This window comes from Bufo bufo, chromosome 11, assembly GCF_905171765.1.
Source record: "Bufo bufo chromosome 11, aBufBuf1.1, whole genome shotgun sequence".
NCBI classification, from domain to species: Eukaryota; Metazoa; Chordata; class Amphibia; order Anura; family Bufonidae; genus Bufo; species Bufo bufo.
This window is the reverse complement of record NC_053399.1, coordinates 22,757,788-22,778,096: the sequence shown is the minus strand read 5'-3', so window position 1 is coordinate 22,778,096 and position 20,309 is coordinate 22,757,788.

The window sequence follows — 20,309 nt, the reverse complement described above, 5'->3', positions numbered from 1 at the left end:
CGATCAATGTGGATGAAAAAATCTCTGCCAAAAAAAGAAAAAGGAGGGGAAAGGCGTCTGCCAGGACATAGGAGCTCCGCCCAACATCCATACCCACTTAGCTCGTATGCCCTGGCAAACCAGATTTCTCCATTCACATCAATCGATGTGGATGAATAAATCATTGCCGGGATTTTTTTTTTTATATATACAAAGTGTTTGCCAAAGTATATGAACACCGCCACCTCCTCAGCTCATATGCCTCGGCAAACATATCTTTTACTGCTGAGGAGAAATCTCGTCTTGCAGCGCCGCATACACCGACTTGCGTGTAATCTGACAGCAGCACAATGCTTCTGTCCGAATGCACATCAGTGCTGCAGCTGGTCGATCGGTTGGTCCACCTGGAAGGTAAAAAAAACAAAACAAAAAAGAAAAAACCAGGCCGCAAAGCAATAACTTTATTAACTTTAGAACAGAACATATTAACTTTTTTAAACTTTTTAAACTTTTTTACTTACCGGTAATTTTTTTTTTGTTTAGTTTTTTTTACCTTTATAGAACAAACCTCTCCTTCCCCATGGGACAATGTGCAAAGCGCAAATCGCCCAAAGATGTGGCGAAGTACGTTATGCACTTTATCCCAGGTGAAAGGAGAGGTTTGCAGCAGCTGAGAGTAAAAGGGCCCTAATAGCCCTGTGTGCCTGTCCTGTGAGATGCAATCCCTATGCTAGGTGTACCTGTGTGTGGTACTTCCGGAAACACTCTCCATAGCATAGGGCAGGGTGGTCAGCACAGTCAGGACAGAAATAGCGGGTGTCACGCCTTATTCCACTCCTGCTACAGACACGACATCTTTTTCGGGGTGACGGTTGGGTTGAGGTACCAGGAACGACACTGGGGAAATGTCGCTCGTGTAGACGGCTAACTACACTGGGGGATGGGGCCACGGAACCTCCTGGGTAAAGGAGGTTCTCGATGATCTCTTCCTGGAATTTGAGGAAAGATCGTGTTCTCCCAGCCTTACTGTAGAGAACAAAACTATTGTACAGCGCCAATTGAATTAAATATACAGACACCTTCTTATACCAGCGTCTGGTTCTGCGGGAAACTAAATACGGAGACAACATCTGGTCATTGAAGTCCACCCCTCCCATGAGCGCATTATAGTCGTGGACACAGAGGGGCTTTTCAATGACACGGGTTGCTCGCTCAATTTGGATTGTCGTGTCTGCGTGAATGGAGGAGAGCATGTAAACGTCACGCTTGTCTCTCCATTTCACCGCGAGCAGTTCTTCGTTACACAAGGCAGCCCTCTCCCCCCTTGCAAGACGGGTGGTTACAAGCCGTTGGGGGAAGCCCACGCGACTAGTTCGCGCGGTGCCACAGGCGCAAATCCGTTCTAGAAACAAATGCCTAAAGAGGGCCACACTTGTGTAAAAATTGTCCACATAAAGATGGTACCCCTTGCCGAATAAGGGTGACACCAAGTCCCAGACTGTCTTCCCACTGCTCCCCAGGTAGTCAGGGCAACCGACCGGCTCCAGGGTCTGATCTTTTCCCTCATAGACACGAAATTTGTGGGTATAGCCTGTGGCCCTTTCACAGAGCTTATACAATTTGACCCCATACCGGGCACGCTTGCTTGGGATGTACTGTTTGAAGCCAAGGCGCCCGGTAAAATGTATTAGGGACTCGTCTACGCAGATGTTTTGCTCGGGGGTATACAAATCTGCAAATTTCTGGTTGAAATGGTCTATGAGGGGCCGAATTTTGTGGAGCCGGTCAAAAGCTGGGTGGCCTCTGGGACGGGAGGTGGTGTTGTCGCTAAAATGCAGGAAACGGAGGATGGCCTCAAATCGTGCCCTGGACATAGCAGCAGAGAACATGGGCATGTGATGAATCGGGTGCGTTGACCAATATGACCGCAATTCATGCTTTTTTGTCAGGCCCATGTTGAGGAGAAGGCCCAAAAAAATTTTAATTTCGGAAACTTGGACTGGTTTCCACCGGAAAGGCTGGGCATAAAAGCTTCCCGGGTTGGCGGATATAAATTGTGTGGCATACTGGTTGGTCTCTGCCACGACTAAGTCCAAGAGCTCCGCAGTCAAGAACAGCTCAAAAAATCCCAGGGCCGAACCGATTTGAGCCGTCTCAACCCGAACTCCAGACTGGGCGGTGAAAGGGGGAACTACAGGTGCTGCTGAAGTTGGTGACTGCCAATCAGGATTTGCCAGCACCTCAGGGACTCTAGGGGCTCTACGGGCCCGTCTTTGCGGTGGCTGCGACGGGGTAACTATTGCACGTGCCACCGTACCAGCTTCAACTGCCCTTCTGGTGCTCGCCACGTCACCATGTTGTACGGCAGTGCTGGTACTAGGTCCAGGGAGGGCTGCGCTGCTGGTGTATGCCTCACCACGTGATCCGGCAGCGACAGCCCCACTCTGCTGCTCTTGAAGCGGATCCTGCATAACCTGTGGTCTAGCGACATGGGGCCGGGTACGCCTGGTGCTGCCAGGGACCTCCACCTCCTCGTCCGAACTTTGGGTCAGAGAGCCACTGCTTTCCACAGGTTCATATTCTGACCCGCTAGATTCGTCAGATGAGGGTTCCCACTCCTCATCCGACTGGGTCAGAATCCTGTAGGCCTCTTCAGAAGAATACCCCCTGTTTGACATTTTGGACTACTAAATTTAGGGGTATTCCCTGAGACTACCCAAGAAAAAAAGCAAACCTGTCTTACAAAGGGGAGGCTAGCGAAGTACCGGAGGCCGCTGCGGTTGATAAAAAATATCAAAACTGATTTTTTTATCGCCGCAGTGCGTGTAAAATGAATGTGCAGTGATCAAAAAATATATTTTTTTTGTCACTGCGGTGGGGCGGGCGTGGGTGAACGCACGTGTGGGCGACCGATCAGGCCTGATCGGGCAAACACTGCGTTTTGGGTGGAGGGCGAACTAAAGTGACACTAATACTATTATAGATCTGACCGTGATCAGTTTTGATCACTTACAGATACTATAAAAGTACAAATGCTGATTAGCGATACGCTATTCAGCGAATAAAAGTGACTGCGGTGCGGTGGGGTGGGCGCTAACTGACGCTAACTACCTAACCAAGGGGCCTAAACTATTCCTAAAACCTAACAGCCAATACTAGTGAAAAAAAAAAAGTGACAGTTTACACTGATCACTTTTTTTCCTTTCACTGGTGATTGACAGGGGCGATCAAAGGGGTGATCAAAGGGTTAATTGGGGTGCAGGGGGGTGATCTGGGGCTAAGGTGTAGTGTTGGTGCTACTCACAGTTCAGTCTGCTCCTGTGCTGGATCCAACCGACGAAAAGGACCAGCACAGGAGCAGAGAAGCCATATAACAGATCATATTTACTAATATGATCTGTTATATGGCTTGTGATTGGATTTTTTAAAAATCGCCAGCCTGCCAGCCAATGATCGTTGCTGGCAGGCTGGTGACGAACTTGTTCTTTAACTTTTGCCGGCCCGCGATGCGCATGCGCGGGTCGGCTTGGAGCGAAATCTCGCGTCTCGCGAGATGACGCGTATATGCGTGACTGTGCGCAGCGCTGCCACCTCCGGAACGCGAATCTGCGTTAGGCGGTCCGGAGGTGGTTAAACCTATTAGTTAAAAAAAAATGCACAAAAACATGATTTTTATTTTCGTGCTGAAAAAAGACATGTGAATTCCGCGCTGATTTTTTTTTTCAAAATCAGTCGTGTGAACTGGCCCTTATAGCCAATACATAATACTTGACTTCTAGCGGTAAAGTCATATAAACTCATCCACACTCGGATGGTACGTGTCACTGGACGGGTGACATCAGCCTCAAGAGAGGAAGTCAACTGGGAGGATATTTCCTTTTTTTAAGAAATCTAGTGACCTCAATCCTTACTTCAAGGTTAGACTGACCCTCCAAAGTACCAGACCCTCTTCCAGTAGGACTAGGCTCGGACACTATAATGGTCCAGAAGAGCACAACCTCATTCAATGCTGACATTGGTTCCAAGATAACAAAATTTACCGTTGCAATTAAAGGGGTTTTACCAGAAGTAAAGTATTAATGGTCTCTCCGGTAGGATGTCTCATCATCAGTATCTGATTGGTGGGGATACAGCTCCTGGTACCCTCACCGATCAGCTGTTTGAAGAAGCCGCGGTGCTCCTGTGAGTGCTGTGGCCCCCTCACAGCATGCCAAGCACAGTGCCATTCATTGTACAGTGGCTGTGCTTGGTATTGCAGCCCAGGCCCATTCACATGAATGGGACTAAGCTGCGCCTAGGCCATGTGACCGATGAGCGTCACTGGCCTAAGAAGAGGCCGCAGTAATTACCGAAGCGCCACAGAGTCAATTGATTGACTGATCCGATACTGATGACCCACCTTGAGAATAGGTCATTAAAGGGGTTACCCCATCTTAGACAATGGGGGCATATCGCTAGGATATGCCCCCATTGTCTGATAGGTGCGGGTCCCACCTCTGGGACCCGCACCTACAAGGAGAACGGAGCCGAGAAAGTTGAGAAGGCCGCACTGCGCATGCGCAGCCGCCCTCCATTCATTTCTATGGCGCGCTCCTATTCACTTTAATAGGAGAGGAAGGGAGCTGCACAGTATACTACCTCAGCAGTAGTAAAGACCACAGTGCAGCACAGTATACTACCTCAGCAGTAGTAAAGACCACAGTGCAGCACAGTATACTACCTCAGCAGAAGTAAATACCACAGTGCAGCACAGTATACTACCTCAGCAGTAGTAAATACCACAGTGCAGCACAGTATACTACCTCAGCAGTAGTAAAGACCACAGTGCAGCACAATATACTACCTCAGCAGAAGTAAAGACCACAGTGCAGCACAGTATACTACCTCAGCAGTAGTAAAGACCACAGTGCAGCACAGTATACTACCTCAGCAGTAGTAAAGACCACAGTGCAGCACAGTATACTACCTCAGCAGATGTAAATACCACAGTGCAGCACAGTATACTACCTCAGCAGTAGTAAAGACCACAGTGCAGCACAGTATACTACCTCAGCAGTAGTAAAGACCACAGTGCAGCACAGTATACTACCTCAGCAGATGTAAATACCACAGTGCAGCACAGTATACTACCTCAGCAGAAGTAAATACCACAGTGCAGCACAGTATACTACCTCAGCAGTAGTAAAGACCACAGTGCAGCACAGTATACTACCTCAGCAGAAGTAAAGACCACAGTGCAGCACAGTATACTACCTCAGCAGAAGTAAAGACCACAGTGCAGCACAGTATACTACCTCAGCAGTAGTAAATACCACAGTGCAGCACAGTATACTACCTCAGCAGTAGTAAATACCACAGTGCAGCACAGTATACTACCTCAGCAGAAGTAAATACCACAGTGCAGCACAGTATACTACCTCAGCAGTAGTAAATACCACAGTGCAGCACAGTATACTACCTCAGCAGAAGTAAATACCACAGTGCAGCACAGTATACTACCTCAGCAGACGTAAAGACCACAGTGCAGCACAGTATACTACCTCAGCAGTAGTAAATACCACAGTGCAGCACAGTATACTACCTCAGCAGTAGTAAATACCACAGTGCAGCACAGTATACTACCTCAGCAGTAGTAAATACCACAGTGCAGCACAGTATACTACCTCAGCAGTAGTAAATACCACAGTGCAGCACAGTATACTACCTCAGCAGAAGTAAATACCACAGTGCAGCACAGTATACTACCTCAGCAGAAGTAAATACCACAGTGCAGCACAGTATACTACCTCAGCAGTAGTAAATACCACAGTGCAGCACAGTATACTACCTCAGCAGAAGTAAATACCACAGTGCAGCACAGTATACTACCTCAGCAGACGTAAAGACCACAGTGCAGCACAGTATACCACCTCAGCAGTAGTAAATACCACAGTGCAGCACAGTATACTACCTCAGCAGTAGTAAAGACCACAGTGCAGCACAGTATACTACCTCAGCAGATGTAAATACCACAGTGCAGCACAGTATACTACCTCAGCAGTAGTAAAGACCACAGTGCAGCACAGTATACCGCCTCAGCAGACGTAAAGACCACAGTGCAGCACAGTATACTACCTCCGCAGTAGTAAAGACCACAGTGCAGCACAATATACTACCTCAGCAGAAGTAAAGACCACAGTGCAGCACAGTATACTACCTCAGCAGTAGTAAAGACCACAGTGCAGCACAGTATACTACCTCCGCAGTAGTAAAGACCACAGTGCAGCACAATATACTACCTCAGCAGAAGTAAAGACCACAGTGCAGCACAGTATACTACCTCAGCAGTAGTAAATACCACAGTGCAGCACAGTATACTACCTCAGCAGAAGTAAATACCACAGTGCAGCACAGTATACTACCTCAGCAGTAGTAAAGACCACAGTGCAGCACAGTATACTACCTCAGCAGAAGTAAATACCACAGTGCAGCACAGTATACTACCTCAGCAGTAGTAAATACCACAGTGCAGCACAATATACCGCCTCAGCAGAAGTAAATACCACAGTGCAGCACAGTATACTACCTCAGCAGAAGTAAAGACCACAGTGCAGCACAGTATACTACCTCAGCAGTAGTAAAGACCACAGTGCAGCACAGTATACTACCTCAGCAGAAGTAAATACCACAGTGCAGCACAGTATACTACCTCAGCAGAAGTAAATACCACAGTGCAGCACAGTATACTACCTCAGCAGTAGTAAATACCACAGTGCAGCACAATATACTACCTCAGCAGAAGTAAATACCACAGTGCAGCACAGTATACTACCTCAGCAGACGTAAATACCACAGTGCAGCACAGTATACCGCCTCAGCAGTAGTAAAGACCACAGTGCAGCACAGTATACTACCTCAGCAGTAGTAAAGACCACAGTGCAGCACAGTATACTACCTCAGCAGAAGTAAATACCACAGTGCAGCACAATATACTACCTCAGCAGTAGTAAATACCACAGTGCAGCACAATATACTACCTCAGCAGTAGTAAATACCACAGTGCAGCACAGTATACTACCTCAGCAGTAGTAAATACCACAGTGCAGCACAGTATACTACCTCAGCAGAAGTAAATACCACAGTGCAGCACAGTATACTACCTCAGCAGTAGTAAATACCACAGTGCAGCACAGTATACTACCTCAGCAGAAGTAAATACCACAGTGCAGCACAGTATACTACCTCAGCAGACGTAAAGACCACAGTGCAGCACAGTATACCACCTCAGCAGTAGTAAATACCACAGTGCAGCACAGTATACTACCTCAGCAGTAGTAAAGACCACAGTGCAGCACAGTATACTACCTCAGCAGATGTAAATACCACAGTGCAGCACAGTATACTACCTCAGCAGTAGTAAAGACCACAGTGCAGCACAGTATACCGCCTCAGCAGACGTAAAGACCACAGTGCAGCACAGTATACTACCTCCGCAGTAGTAAAGACCACAGTGCAGCACAATATACTACCTCAGCAGAAGTAAAGACCACAGTGCAGCACAGTATACTACCTCAGCAGTAGTAAAGACCACAGTGCAGCACAGTATACTACCTCCGCAGTAGTAAAGACCACAGTGCAGCACAATATACTACCTCAGCAGAAGTAAAGACCACAGTGCAGCACAGTATACTACCTCAGCAGTAGTAAATACCACAGTGCAGCACGGTATACTACCTCAGCAGAAGTAAATACCACAGTGCAGCACAGTATACTACCTCAGCAGTAGTAAAGACCACAGTGCAGCACAGTATACTACCTCAGCAGAAGTAAATACCACAGTGCAGCACAGTATACTACCTCAGCAGTAGTAAATACCACAGTGCAGCACAATATACCGCCTCAGCAGAAGTAAATACCACAGTGCAGCACAGTATACTACCTCAGCAGTAGTAAATACCACAGTGCAGCACAGTATACTACCTCAGCAGTAGTAAATACCACAGTGCAGCACAGTATACTACCTCAGCAGTAGTAAATACCACAGTGCAGCACAGTATACTACCTCAGCAGAAGTAAATACCACAGTGCAGCACAGTATACTACCTCAGCAGAAGTAAATACCACAGTGCAGCACAGTATACTACCTCAGCAGATGTAAAGACCACAGTGCAGCACAGTATACTACCTCAGCAGTAGTAAATACCACAGTGCAGCACAGTATACCACCTCAGCAGTAGTAAATACCACAGTGCAGCACAGTATACCGCCTCAGCAGTAGTAAAGACCACAGTGCAGCACAGTATACCGCCTCAGCAGAAGTAAAGACCACAGTGCAGCACAGTATACTACCTCAGCAGAAGTAAATACCACAGTGCAGCACAGTATACTACCTCAGCAGACGTAAATACCACAGTGCAGCACAGTATACCGCCTCAGCAGTAGTAAAGACCACAGTGCAGCACAGTATACTACCTCAGCAGTAGTAAAGACCACAGTGCAGCACAGTATACTACCTCAGCAGAAGTAAATACCACAGTGCAGCACAATATACTACCTCAGCAGTAGTAAATACCACAGTGCAGCACAATATACTACCTCAGCAGTAGTAAATACCACAGTGCAGCACAGTATACTACCTCAGCAGTAGTAAATACCACAGTGCAGCACAGTATACTACCTCAGCAGAAGTAAATACCACAGTGCAGCACAGTATACTACCTCAGCAGTAGTAAATACCACAGTGCAGCACAGTATACTACCTCAGCAGAAGTAAATACCACAGTGCAGCACAGTATACTACCTCAGCAGACGTAAAGACCACAGTGCAGCACAGTATACCACCTCAGCAGTAGTAAATACCACAGTGCAGCACAGTATACTACCTCAGCAGAAGTAAATACCACAGTGCAGCACAGTATACTACCTCAGCAGTAGTAAATACCACAGTGCAGCACAGTATACTACCTCAGCAGAAGTAAATACCACAGTGCAGCACAGTATACTACCTCAGCAGACGTAAAGACCACAGTGCAGCACAGTATACCACCTCAGCAGTAGTAAATACCACAGTGCAGCACAGTATACTACCTCAGCAGTAGTAAAGACCACAGTGCAGCACAGTATACTACCTCAGCAGATGTAAATACCACAGTGCAGCACAGTATACTACCTCAGCAGTAGTAAAGACCACAGTGCAGCACAGTATACTACCTCAGCAGTAGTAAAGACCACAGTGCAGCACAGTATACTACCTCAGCAGTAGTAAAGACCACAGTGCAGCACAGTATACTACCTCAGCAGTAGTAAATACCACAGTGCAGCACAATATACTACCTCAGCAGTAGTAAATACCACAGTGCAGCACAGTATACTACCTCAGCAGTAGTAAATACCACAGTGCAGCACAGTATACCGCCTCAGCAGTAGTAAATACCACAGTGCAGCACAGTATACTACCTCAGCAGAAGTAAATACCACAGTGCAGCACAGTATACTACCTCAGCAGAAGTAAATACCACAGTGCAGCACAGTATACTACCTCAGCAGAAGTAAATACCACAGTGCAGCACAGTATACTACCTCAGCAGTAGTAAAGACCACAGTGCAGCACAGTATACTACCTCAGCAGAAGTAAAGACCACAGTGCAGCACAGTATACTACCTCAGCAGAAGTAAATACCACAGTGCAGCACAGTATACTACCTCAGCAGATGTAAAGACCACAGTGCAGCACAGTATACTACCTCAGCAGTAGTAAAGACCACAGTGCAGCACAGTATACTACCTCAGCAGATGTAAAGACCACAGTGCAGCACAGTATACTACCTCAGCAGAAGTAAAGACCACAGTGCAGCACAGTATACTACCTCAGCAGAAGTAAATACCACAGTGCAGCACAGTATACTACCTCAGCAGATGTAAAGACCACAGTGCAGCACAGTATACTACCTCAGCAGTAGTAAAGACCACAGTGCAGCATGGTAATACTGCCACCTTGATCACAGTATTCAACTGTATCACTGCCCTGAGGACAGCAGTACAGTTAGTTCAGGAGGGAGCACCTGTGGCCATTGACCAGGTGCATAAGTAGCTATTCTAATTGATTCTTAGAACATCAGATGGTTATGTGTCTGGCTGACAGCTATAAGGAGGGCTCCGGTGGCCCCATGGGCATTGGCCCACCTGGAAACTTCCCTGTGGGGTCTATGGTCAGTCTGCTATACAAAAATAACAATGGAAATCTTAATTAAGACTAATTGCAATGCTGCTTCATTTTTATTGTAGATGCACTAGCCTAACGAGATGGAATCCCTCCAGCAATAAGTGAGGTTTATGTAGGAATGACCTGTTCCAGACATATTGTCCCTAGTCTTGTGGACAGTATGATTTACACTTTGCTAGTATTCCAATAAATGTAAGGATGAGCCCGGTGTATCGGCTTATGTTTGTGAGATACATTGACATAATTTGCAGACATCAGTTTCTATGGTGATTTATTATTAGATCTGTACATCCGGATAACATGTACATTTCTTGAAAAAATCATTTTGTTACCAGGTAGTTCTACCCCTCAGATGTCTGGCTGCCGCTATCCCCATGCTGGGCATCCACTGATTGACCAGAGATGATCATCTCAGCTGCCAGTCATTGTATGTGTATGACCTGTCGGCAACACAGGATTGAACGGAGAGGTAGAAAACCGCATGTACCCCCATGCGAAAAACTGTTTTTTCCCACCAAAAAAATTCTACATTTTTCAAACCAGCACCTGGATCTGAATAATTTTTAAATTGCATATAATTAAAAGTTTTGAATAGCCACTGAGCTATTTAAAGGGAACCTGTCACCGGGATTTTGTGTATAGAGCTGAGGACATGGGTTGCTAGATGGCCGCTAGCACATCCGCAATATCCAGTCCCCATAGCTCTGTGTGCTTTTATTGTGTAAAAAAAACTGATTTGATACATATGCAAATTAACCTGATGAGTCCTGTCTCTGATTCATCTCACCTACAGGACTCCTCTCAGGTTAATTTGCATATGTATCAAATCAGGGTTTTTTACACAATAAAAGCACACAGAGCTATGGGGACTGGGTATTGCGGATGTTCTAGCGGCCATCTAGCAACCCATGTCCTCAGCTCTATGCACAAAATCCAGGTGACGGGTTCCCTTTAATAAAATGTATCTGTATATCGCCACCTTCAGTTTTTTCATTTCATTTTTTCCATCCACCTCACTGAGATGGACGCACGCGCTCAGTTAAAATTTTCACCAGCCATAATTTCTATTAGAAACTGTGGTAAGAAGAGAGCTGCAGAAGAAAGGACATGCCCCTGGAGCTGTAATGGGGAGAGAACTATAGCAGAAAGGACGCACCCCCTGAGCTGCCAGCGTGAAATAAATCTAGTCGAGGGATAGGAGCAGGGGCATACCTACCGCCGCAGTGGCTGCTACGAGGCCTAGGATGGCAGGATAAGGGCTCTTTCACACTTGCGTTCTTTTCTTCCGGCATAGAGTTCCGTCGTCGGGGCTCTATGCCGGAAGAATCCTGATCAGGATTATCCTAATGCATTCTGAATGGAGAGAAATCCATTGTGTTCCGGATTTTTGGCCGGAGCAAAAAGCGCAGCATGCTGCGGTATTTTCTCCGGCCAAAAAACGTTCCGTTCCGGAACTGAAGACATCCTGTCTTCAGTTCCGGAACGGAACGTTTTTTGGCCGGAGAAAATACCGCAGCATGCTGCGCTTTTTGCTCCGGCCAAAAATCCGGAACACTTGCCGCAAGGCCGGATCCGGAATTAATGCCCATTGAAAGGCATTGATCCGGATCCGGCCTTAAGCTAAACGTCGTTTCGGCGCATTGCCGGACCCGACATTTAGCTTTTTCTGAATGGTTACCATGGCTGCCAAGACGCTAAAGTCCTGGCAGCCATGGTAAAGTGTAGTGGGGAGCGGGGGAGCAGTATACTTACCGTCCGTGCGGCTCCCGGGGCGCTCCAGAGTGACGTTAGGGCGCCCCAAGCGCATGGATCATGTGATCGCATGGATCACGTCATCCATGCGCATGGGGCGCTCTGACGTCATTCTGGAGCGCCCCGGGAGCCGCACGGACTGTAAGTATACCGCTCCCCCGCTCCCCACTACTACTATGGCAACCAGGACTTTAATAGTAACACTGAACGCATTTGGAAGACGGTTCCGTCTTCAAATGCTTTCAGTACACTTGCGTTTTTCCGGATCCGGAGTGTAATTCCGGCAAGTGGAGTACACGCCGGATCCGGACAACGCAAGTGTGAAAGAGGCCTAAGGACAAATAGATTATTTACTTCAGGGCAGCAGGAAGCCCAGCATGTGCACCCTACACTGGCACTGGCACTGTCCTGGTCAAGGGTGGTGTCTAAACTCCATTAGACGTAGGGGACTTGTGACATTACATGACATTGGAAGCCTCGATCCCAAACTCGCCATGAGACTCACAGATAACACCATGATTAGGCCTAGTGATTATTATTTTTATTCTGCTACATCCTGTGGCTGCTTCAAATCGGCATGATTTTAGCATGTCATGTGATCCTATAACATCATAAGGTCCACACGACTCATGGAGTTTAGACACGACCAGAGGAGAAGTGGTGAAGGACCTGCAGGATGTCACGATGTGAGGGAGCGGAAGTTTTCTGCTGTGCATGAAAGAGAAGTTAGTCGTTTCTCTTCCTCTAAGTTGTCAAATACTAGGAGTTGTAATTCTTTCCATATACTGATGCCCTGTTGTGTCCTCTGATAGCCGATAATAACAGGCTGGTCATGCTGGGAGTTGCAGTTCTCTCCTCTTGTATCCCTCCTGCTATAATGTCTGCTGATACCCTATAATAACACTCTGGCCATGCTGGGAGTTGCAGTTCTCTTATCTTATATCCCTCCTGCTATAATGTCTGCTGATACCCTATAATGGCACTCTGGCCATGCTGGGAGTTATAGTTCTCTCTTATACCCCTCCCCTTATAATGTCTACCATACCCTATAATAACACTCTGGTCATGCTGGAAGTTGTAGCTCTCTCATCTTATACCCCCTCACCCTATAATGTCTACTGATACACTATAATAGTATTCATTTGGAGTGATGTAACTCCACAGTATATATTTTTGAAATACCTTTAAAATAAAAAAGTTTACATATAATAACATTCTGGTCATGCTGGGAGTTGTAGTTCTCTCCTCTTATACCTCTCTCTCTGTATTGTCCTCTGATAGCTCATAATAACACCGTAGAGAGGCTGGGAGTCACCCGTGGCATGTGACTCATCACTGCTGTGGCCAGTCTTTGGCTGCAGAGGTTATATCCCCCGCATCAAAATGGATGTTCATGCAGGGAGACCCAGGACCTGCAGAGCCAGCGGTGGAGTTGGAATCCAGCGGTGAGAGATCACTTGAGTATGATCATCACAGCGGGTCTGGTCTCAAGGTGATCCCGCGCCATAAGCGGCGGGGTGACTGCTGGGGTTGCAGAAAAGTTGCTAGAGGGGGGCAGCCCATTCAAAAAATTGCTATGAGACCCAGCCACTTCTTCTAGTTACTCCCCTGGATAGGAGCAGTGAATGGAGAGATCTCTGGATCCATGTCAGATACACGGCTGCTTTTCTAGAAAGAGATTGTCATGTACTATATGATGTCTTATTTTAATTTTTTTTTACGTCAATCGTGGCATAGCCCCTTCAACTGGCTAAATACACCATTCACACATTATATTTTTCGGAAAGCTGGGTAACAAGCAATAAGTCCACATTACATTGGATCCTACCAGTGACATACCCAACATATGAAGAGCCCCTGCACTGAACTACTTCCAGACATCGCTGCATAGAGAACTTTACAGCTTCCTGAGTTCATTACTAGCTGTAATAAATTCATATGCGGTGAGCTCCCCCTAGTGGTGGCTGGAGGCAGAGAGACTTTTATCATTTAACCCTATCACTATGTGAAGGGCAGATTTGGAGGTGTGAAAAAGTCGTTCTAACCCTAAAGGTATGTTATGAAATAACATTGACCATTCACAATTAAAAAAAGCAATACATATTTCAAAGCTCTTCTACGTTTTGCTCTGGGCACAACACTTGCTATGCATACACCTGCTTCTTACTCCGCTTTCTCAAGCTCCTGAATGACAAATCAGCCTAGGTATATGATAATATAAATTGAGCTAGCTTTGCATAATAAGCCACAATTGCCTTTCGGGGCTTTAGGAAAGACAATAACAACCCAAACGGGAACAGTAATGGCTGCTCTTATTAGTTGTCAGCTTTCTGAAAAACGGTTAAATATACCAGTATTTTTTGGACTGGCTTGACATAAGAGGGCTTCTCGGGGATTAATTTTTAGTGATTTTTTTATTTATTTTTTATTAAGGAAAATGATCCTTGATCTTGATAGCAGTCCATACTGAAATTACGCTGCTCACAAAAGATGTCTGCAGTCGGCGGCGTTCAGGGAGATGATGGTAGTGCTATTTCTGAGTAATCACTTGGGAATAGTGCTTGTCATTACAGCGGCAGCAAATCTGCTCTCCTTAGATGATATGAAGGGTAATTGCAGTGTGCAGACATTTTCTGGTGAAGGGCTCGGTAACATTTAGCTCATCCATTAGGCCCCATCTTTTGTACCCGCAATATTTTTCAGACTTGGGAATTGTCGCCCAAAACACTTAAGTAGAGGAGGATCCACCAGGCCATCGCCTGTAACAGCTGGCGACACAGGATATTGCAGCGTCGAGGAGCACGGGTGTCAGTCACCACCATCTCGCACATGGGTGAATGCCAGGACCACACAGGCAAGACCTCCAGAGTGCCAAGTGATATCTCAAGGGACGAAAATAAAGCACTCTCTCTCATATCATCCATTTACCATTTAGCTGCACGTTGTAGCCGCCTGTAGATGCAGTATCTCGTCTCTACAGTGGTATCTGACCAAAGAATGGACTACATCTCTGCATTGCATGTTGAGTCGATGACCCAGGATAGACCATTGTATGTTGAAAATATTGTATCCCGAGGCCATTGTATCCTGAGGGATGACTGTATTTCAAGCTGGGAGCTTAAGTGTGGTGGTGGGGGGGTCCTTTCTGCTGCAACTGGTGGCGGCTGAAGGATAGAACTGAGCACGTGCTTTCATCTGAGTGAACAGGACAGAGAAATTACAAAAAGAGCAACCAGCAGGTGGCGCTATAGATATAGATTTTTAGTGAATAACCCAGTAGCTATAATACATTTTTAATTGCATGCAATTACAAAAGTATTCAGATCCAGGTGCTGGATTGAAAATTGTAGAATATTATTAGTGGGACAACCCCTTTAAGTCATGTGTCATGCCCCATTGTGTAAGAAGCAGAGGAGTGAAGATAAGCATGAGCGGACCGTTCCCTGTCTCATAAACACGAGTAGATAAGGAATGCCACTGTCTGAGCTTTAATATTTTATGCAAATGAAGGATATCAATTGATGTGACAGTAGAAGCCAGTGTTGGGACGGCAATCTAATTACTGGAGGCCCTTATCAGAGTAGTAAATAGCCATTATTTCATAGAGTGAAGTGATGGCAGGAAAGAGACTTCAGAGACCCAGTGCTTTAGAGAAAAGGCAACACATACAGTCATAAGAAAAGGTGCCCCAGAATTATTATTTCATGGGGAATGCAAGTAGTTACCCAAAACAGGCACGTCAGGAGAGGGGACAGGTCCTCTTTAAAGGGGTTCTGCACTTTGTTTAAACTGATGATCTATCCTCTGGATAGATCAGCAGCATCTGATCGGCGATGGTCCGACACCCGGGATCAGCTGTTTAAGGAGGCAGAGGCGCTGGCTGTAGCGCCGCGGCCTTCTCTCTGTTTACCGCAGGCCCAGTGACGTCACGACTAGTATCAATGGCCTGGGCGGGGCTAAGCGCTGTTCACTTGAATGGAGCTTAGCCCCGCCCAGGCCAGTTGATACTAGTGGTGACGTCACTGGGCCTGTGGTAAACAGTGAGAAGGCCGCGGCGCTCCTGGAGCGCCGCTGCCTTCTCAAACAGCTGATCGGCAGGGGTCCCGGGTGTCGGACCTCCGCCAATCAGATTAGTGGCGTAGCTAGAAATCACTGGGCCCCACAGCAAAATTTTCAATGGGCCCCACTCCCCCAGTAATTTTTTCGCAACCCCTTCTTTTCATGCCGCCCCCATTCCTGTGGCTAGTAAAGATCGCTCTCTCAGACCAGGCCCGGCAGCTGTTCCATCCGTTGTCTATACTGTTACTGTATATGATTTCATTGTGTAACACTGTTGAGGGGGCCCTGACAAAATCTTTTAGTCCTCCTCCTCCTGGATGGGCCCCTTCTGGGTCAGGGCCCCAAAGCAGCTGCTTCTCCTATAGCTACGCCCCTAGATCAGATGCTGATGATCTATCCAGAGGATAGATCATCAGTTTAAACAAACTGCAGAACCCCTTTAAGAAATTCCCGACTCTGTGTTGTCTTCGGTGAAGGGGAAATTCAGTTGACTTGACTATTTAGCTAAGCATTTTTTTTCCTAAATAATTAAAGATCTTCTCTGGAGGGACATGGGTGTCCCCCGCGCCATCAAACCTGACATTGAAAATAAACACGCTTTTAAGCCAGCCAAGGTCTTTCTCGTTCTGTTTACAGTGAGGCAGCTCTGACGGCCATAAACCTTGTTCCTTCACACGCTGCACTCCCACAATGAAAGATCGCCTCTGACATTTCACAGTGAATAATTCAGAGGATTTAAAAATGGATAAAGTGACGTAACCTGCATATGAGAAGGCAGGAGATGAAGATAAAAATGCAAAAGGAAACCTGTAGCTGGCAAAAGGTGACCCTTGCAGAGGTGTCCTCGAAATAGAAACAACCCCCAGCAAAACCTAAAAGGGTTGTCTCACTTCAAACATTGGTGGCATGTCGCTAGGATATGCCACCAATGTCATATAGGTATGGGGCCCAACTCTGGGACCCGCACCTATCTCTAGAACAGAGAGACCAAAGTGAAGGAGAGCGCACCGCATGAATAGGAAACTCACTGCACAAGCGCGGCCATCACTCCATTCACTTCTATGAAACTGCTGGAAAAAGCCGGTTATTTTCGGCACTCCCATAAAAATGAATGGAGGGAGGCTGCACATGCACAGGGCGCTCTTGTTCGCTTTGGAAGCTCCGTTCTAGAGATGGATGCGGGTCTCACTTCTGGTACCCGCACCCATCTGACGTTGGTGGCATATCCTTGTGACCAGTGTCTGAGTCTAATGTCATCTAATCTCATCTGTGTATTTATTCCAGGTCCTTTTACACTGTGCATGTTGCTATGAAACAGCTATGTTCATGTGCCTGCTTCACCAGAAGGTGGCAGTGTATATGGCAGAGAGATCTTTAGATAGAATGGAACTTACCATTCCATTCTCCCTCTTTTAGAAGTGGGCTAGTCCTGCTTCCTACCAAGGGAGAAGTTGCAGAAAGTTCTAGTTCAGTTCTGGTCTAGTATTGGAAGCAGACGAGTCAAGATGGAGCAGTGAGGGGAAGGGCCCCCTCTTGCAGCAGGAGTCTCCCAAGGGAAGAAGCTCATAGAGCACCCTGACTCCTTACAGATTGAGACAGAGTATCATGAGGGGGTCAACAGCCAAAGGCACCCCACTCCAAAGCCTGACTAAAGCCTGAGTTTAGCACAGCAGAGAGAGAAAATAGAGTGTTCAAGTTTGCCTACCAGTTTACCCTAAAACCTACTGAAACCAAGAGAGAGACTGAAAATTGTCTGAATGCAAGTTTATTCTAGTAAAGCTGCTGAACTTCCATCAAGTATGGACTCAACTTAATCTCCACCTCCTACAACTCTCCCCTTTATTGCTCCGGAGCCTAACCCTGGGGATCAACGGTATCCAGGTAATCGCACCGTGACACACAGAAACTATTAAGGCCGCACCACACCATTCGGCATTCCTATAAACCTGGTACACAATCGGCCGGACATGGCACCAGCTGTCCCTGGCATTCCCTTCTAGATTGACTTTGTACCTGGCTCTATAAATTTTACTACAAAAAGTGTCTCCTGATCCGGGGGACAACCATGCACTACAAGGCCAGTTCATTGATTTCAGTGGGCACTATGCAATACTTAATTTCTCCTGTGGTGGTGCTGTAGGGAAAATTAAACACTTGCTGCCTGATTTCTCCCACAGGTCTAGGCCACAAGATATCTTATGATCAGCCTCATTAAAGTGTAACTGTCATGTTTTCATGAAAAAAATCTGTTTTAGCATATGTTACTGCTGCTGCATGTCACGGAACCATGAACCAGACGTACAACAAGGGATAAGTGAAAATAAGAAGGCTTTATTGAAAATAAAGCTGTAAAGCAAAAGTCCAAACGGATGGCGAAACCAAAGCAGAGTCTTTGCGAAGCCAGAGGTCAGGAACCAGAAGGGTAGTCAGACGAAGCCAGGATCAGGAACCAGCAGGGTAGTCAGACGAAGCCAGGATCAGAAACCAGCAGGGTAGTCAGACGAAGCCAGGATCAGGAACCAGCAGGGTAGTCGGACGAAACCAGGATCAGGAACCAGAAGCCGCAGCAGTCTAGAAGCATGTGAACACAGGAGGACCAAGCAAGGAACTGAAGCCACAGACCTCCTATATATATGAGCTGGGCATCCAGCTCCTCCCAGTGGGAAGGAGGAGCCGCAGGGTGGGAGGCTACAAGAAACCCAGAAACCAAGATGGCCGCCAGCACATGTCAAACGAAGGAGAACAGCAAGAAGGTAAGACCATGACAGTACCTCCCCCTCAAGGGCCCCTCCTCCGCGGAGTAAAGAACGGTTTCTGAGGGAAGCGTGCGTGGAAGGCTCGGAGCAAGGCAGGAGCATGGACATCTGCGGAAGGAACCCAGGAACGCTCCTCTGGACCATAACCACGCCAATGGACCAAAAACTGCACCCGACCGCGGACCAGGCGTGAGTCCAGGATATTGCTCACCTCATACTCCTCACGATTACCCACTTGGACCGGACGAGGCCGAGGAACCGAGGAAGTGAAACGATTACACACCAGTGGCTTCAACAGGGAGACATGAAACACGTTGGAGATCCGCATGCCAGGAGGAAGCGCAAGGGCATAGGCTACCGGGTTTACCCTGCGAAGCACTCGGAAGGGACCAACAAAGCGAGGCGCCAGCTTGGGAGTGGGCACTCGAAGGTTGAGGTTGCGGGTGGACAACCATACACGGTCTCCGACCTGGTAGGAAGGAGCAGGCGCTCGTCTGCGATCAGCCTGGAGTCTCTGGCGCTGCGCAGAGACCTCAAGGGACTTCTGGATCAGTACCCAAGAAGCACGTAGGACGGAAAGGTGATCCTCCACAGCCGGAATATCCTGGGGAGAGAATACCTCCGGTAACACGGCAGGTTGGAACCCATAATTGGCCATGAAGGGAGACGTCCCAGAGGAAGAGTTCACCGCCGTGTTCCTGGCAAACTCAGCCCAAGGCAGGAGGTCAACCCAATTGTCTTGGTGATCGGAGACATAGCAACGAAGGAATTGCTCCAAGGCCTGATTGGATCGTTCTGCGGCCCCATTGGACTGAGGGTGGTAGGCCGAGGAGAAGGAGAGATGAATCCCCAACTGGGAGCAAAAGGCGCGCCAGAACCTGGACACAAACTGACTCCCCCGATCCGACACAATCTCCTTGGGCAAACCGTGCAACCGGAAGACCTCCCTGGCAAAAATCGTGGCCAACTCTTGTGCAGAGGGTAACTTCTTGAGAGGAACACAGTGGCACATCTTGGAAAACCGATCCACAATCATGAGAATGACCGTATGGCCTCGGGATGCAGGGAGGTCCACAATGAAATCCATCCCCAGGTGTGACCATGGGCGCTCCCCGGTGGCTATGGGTTGCAGAAGGCCCAACGGAAGGTGCCGAGGGGACTTACTCTGGACACAAACGGAGCATGCCGCTACATATGCGGCGATGTCGGAACGTAGGGAAGGCCACCAGAACAGACGTGAAACAGCCCAGGACAGCTGATTCTTTCCAGGATGCCCCGCGGTCTTGGAGTTATGGTAGGTTCGCAACAACCGAGTGCGCAACTCCTCAGGCACAAAACATCTGCCGTTGGGTCTCCCAGAGGGAGCACCAGATTGAGCCGCCAAAATCTGCTCACCCAGGGGAGAGGTCAGGCTGGTGCGAATGGCGGCCAAGATCTGATTCGGAGGTATGACCGAAGTCGGAATCGACTCCTCCCTGGACAGCTCGGAGTACTGCCGTGATAAGGCATCCGCCCTGATGTTCTTGGAACCGGGTAGGTAGGAGACCACGTAATTAAAACGT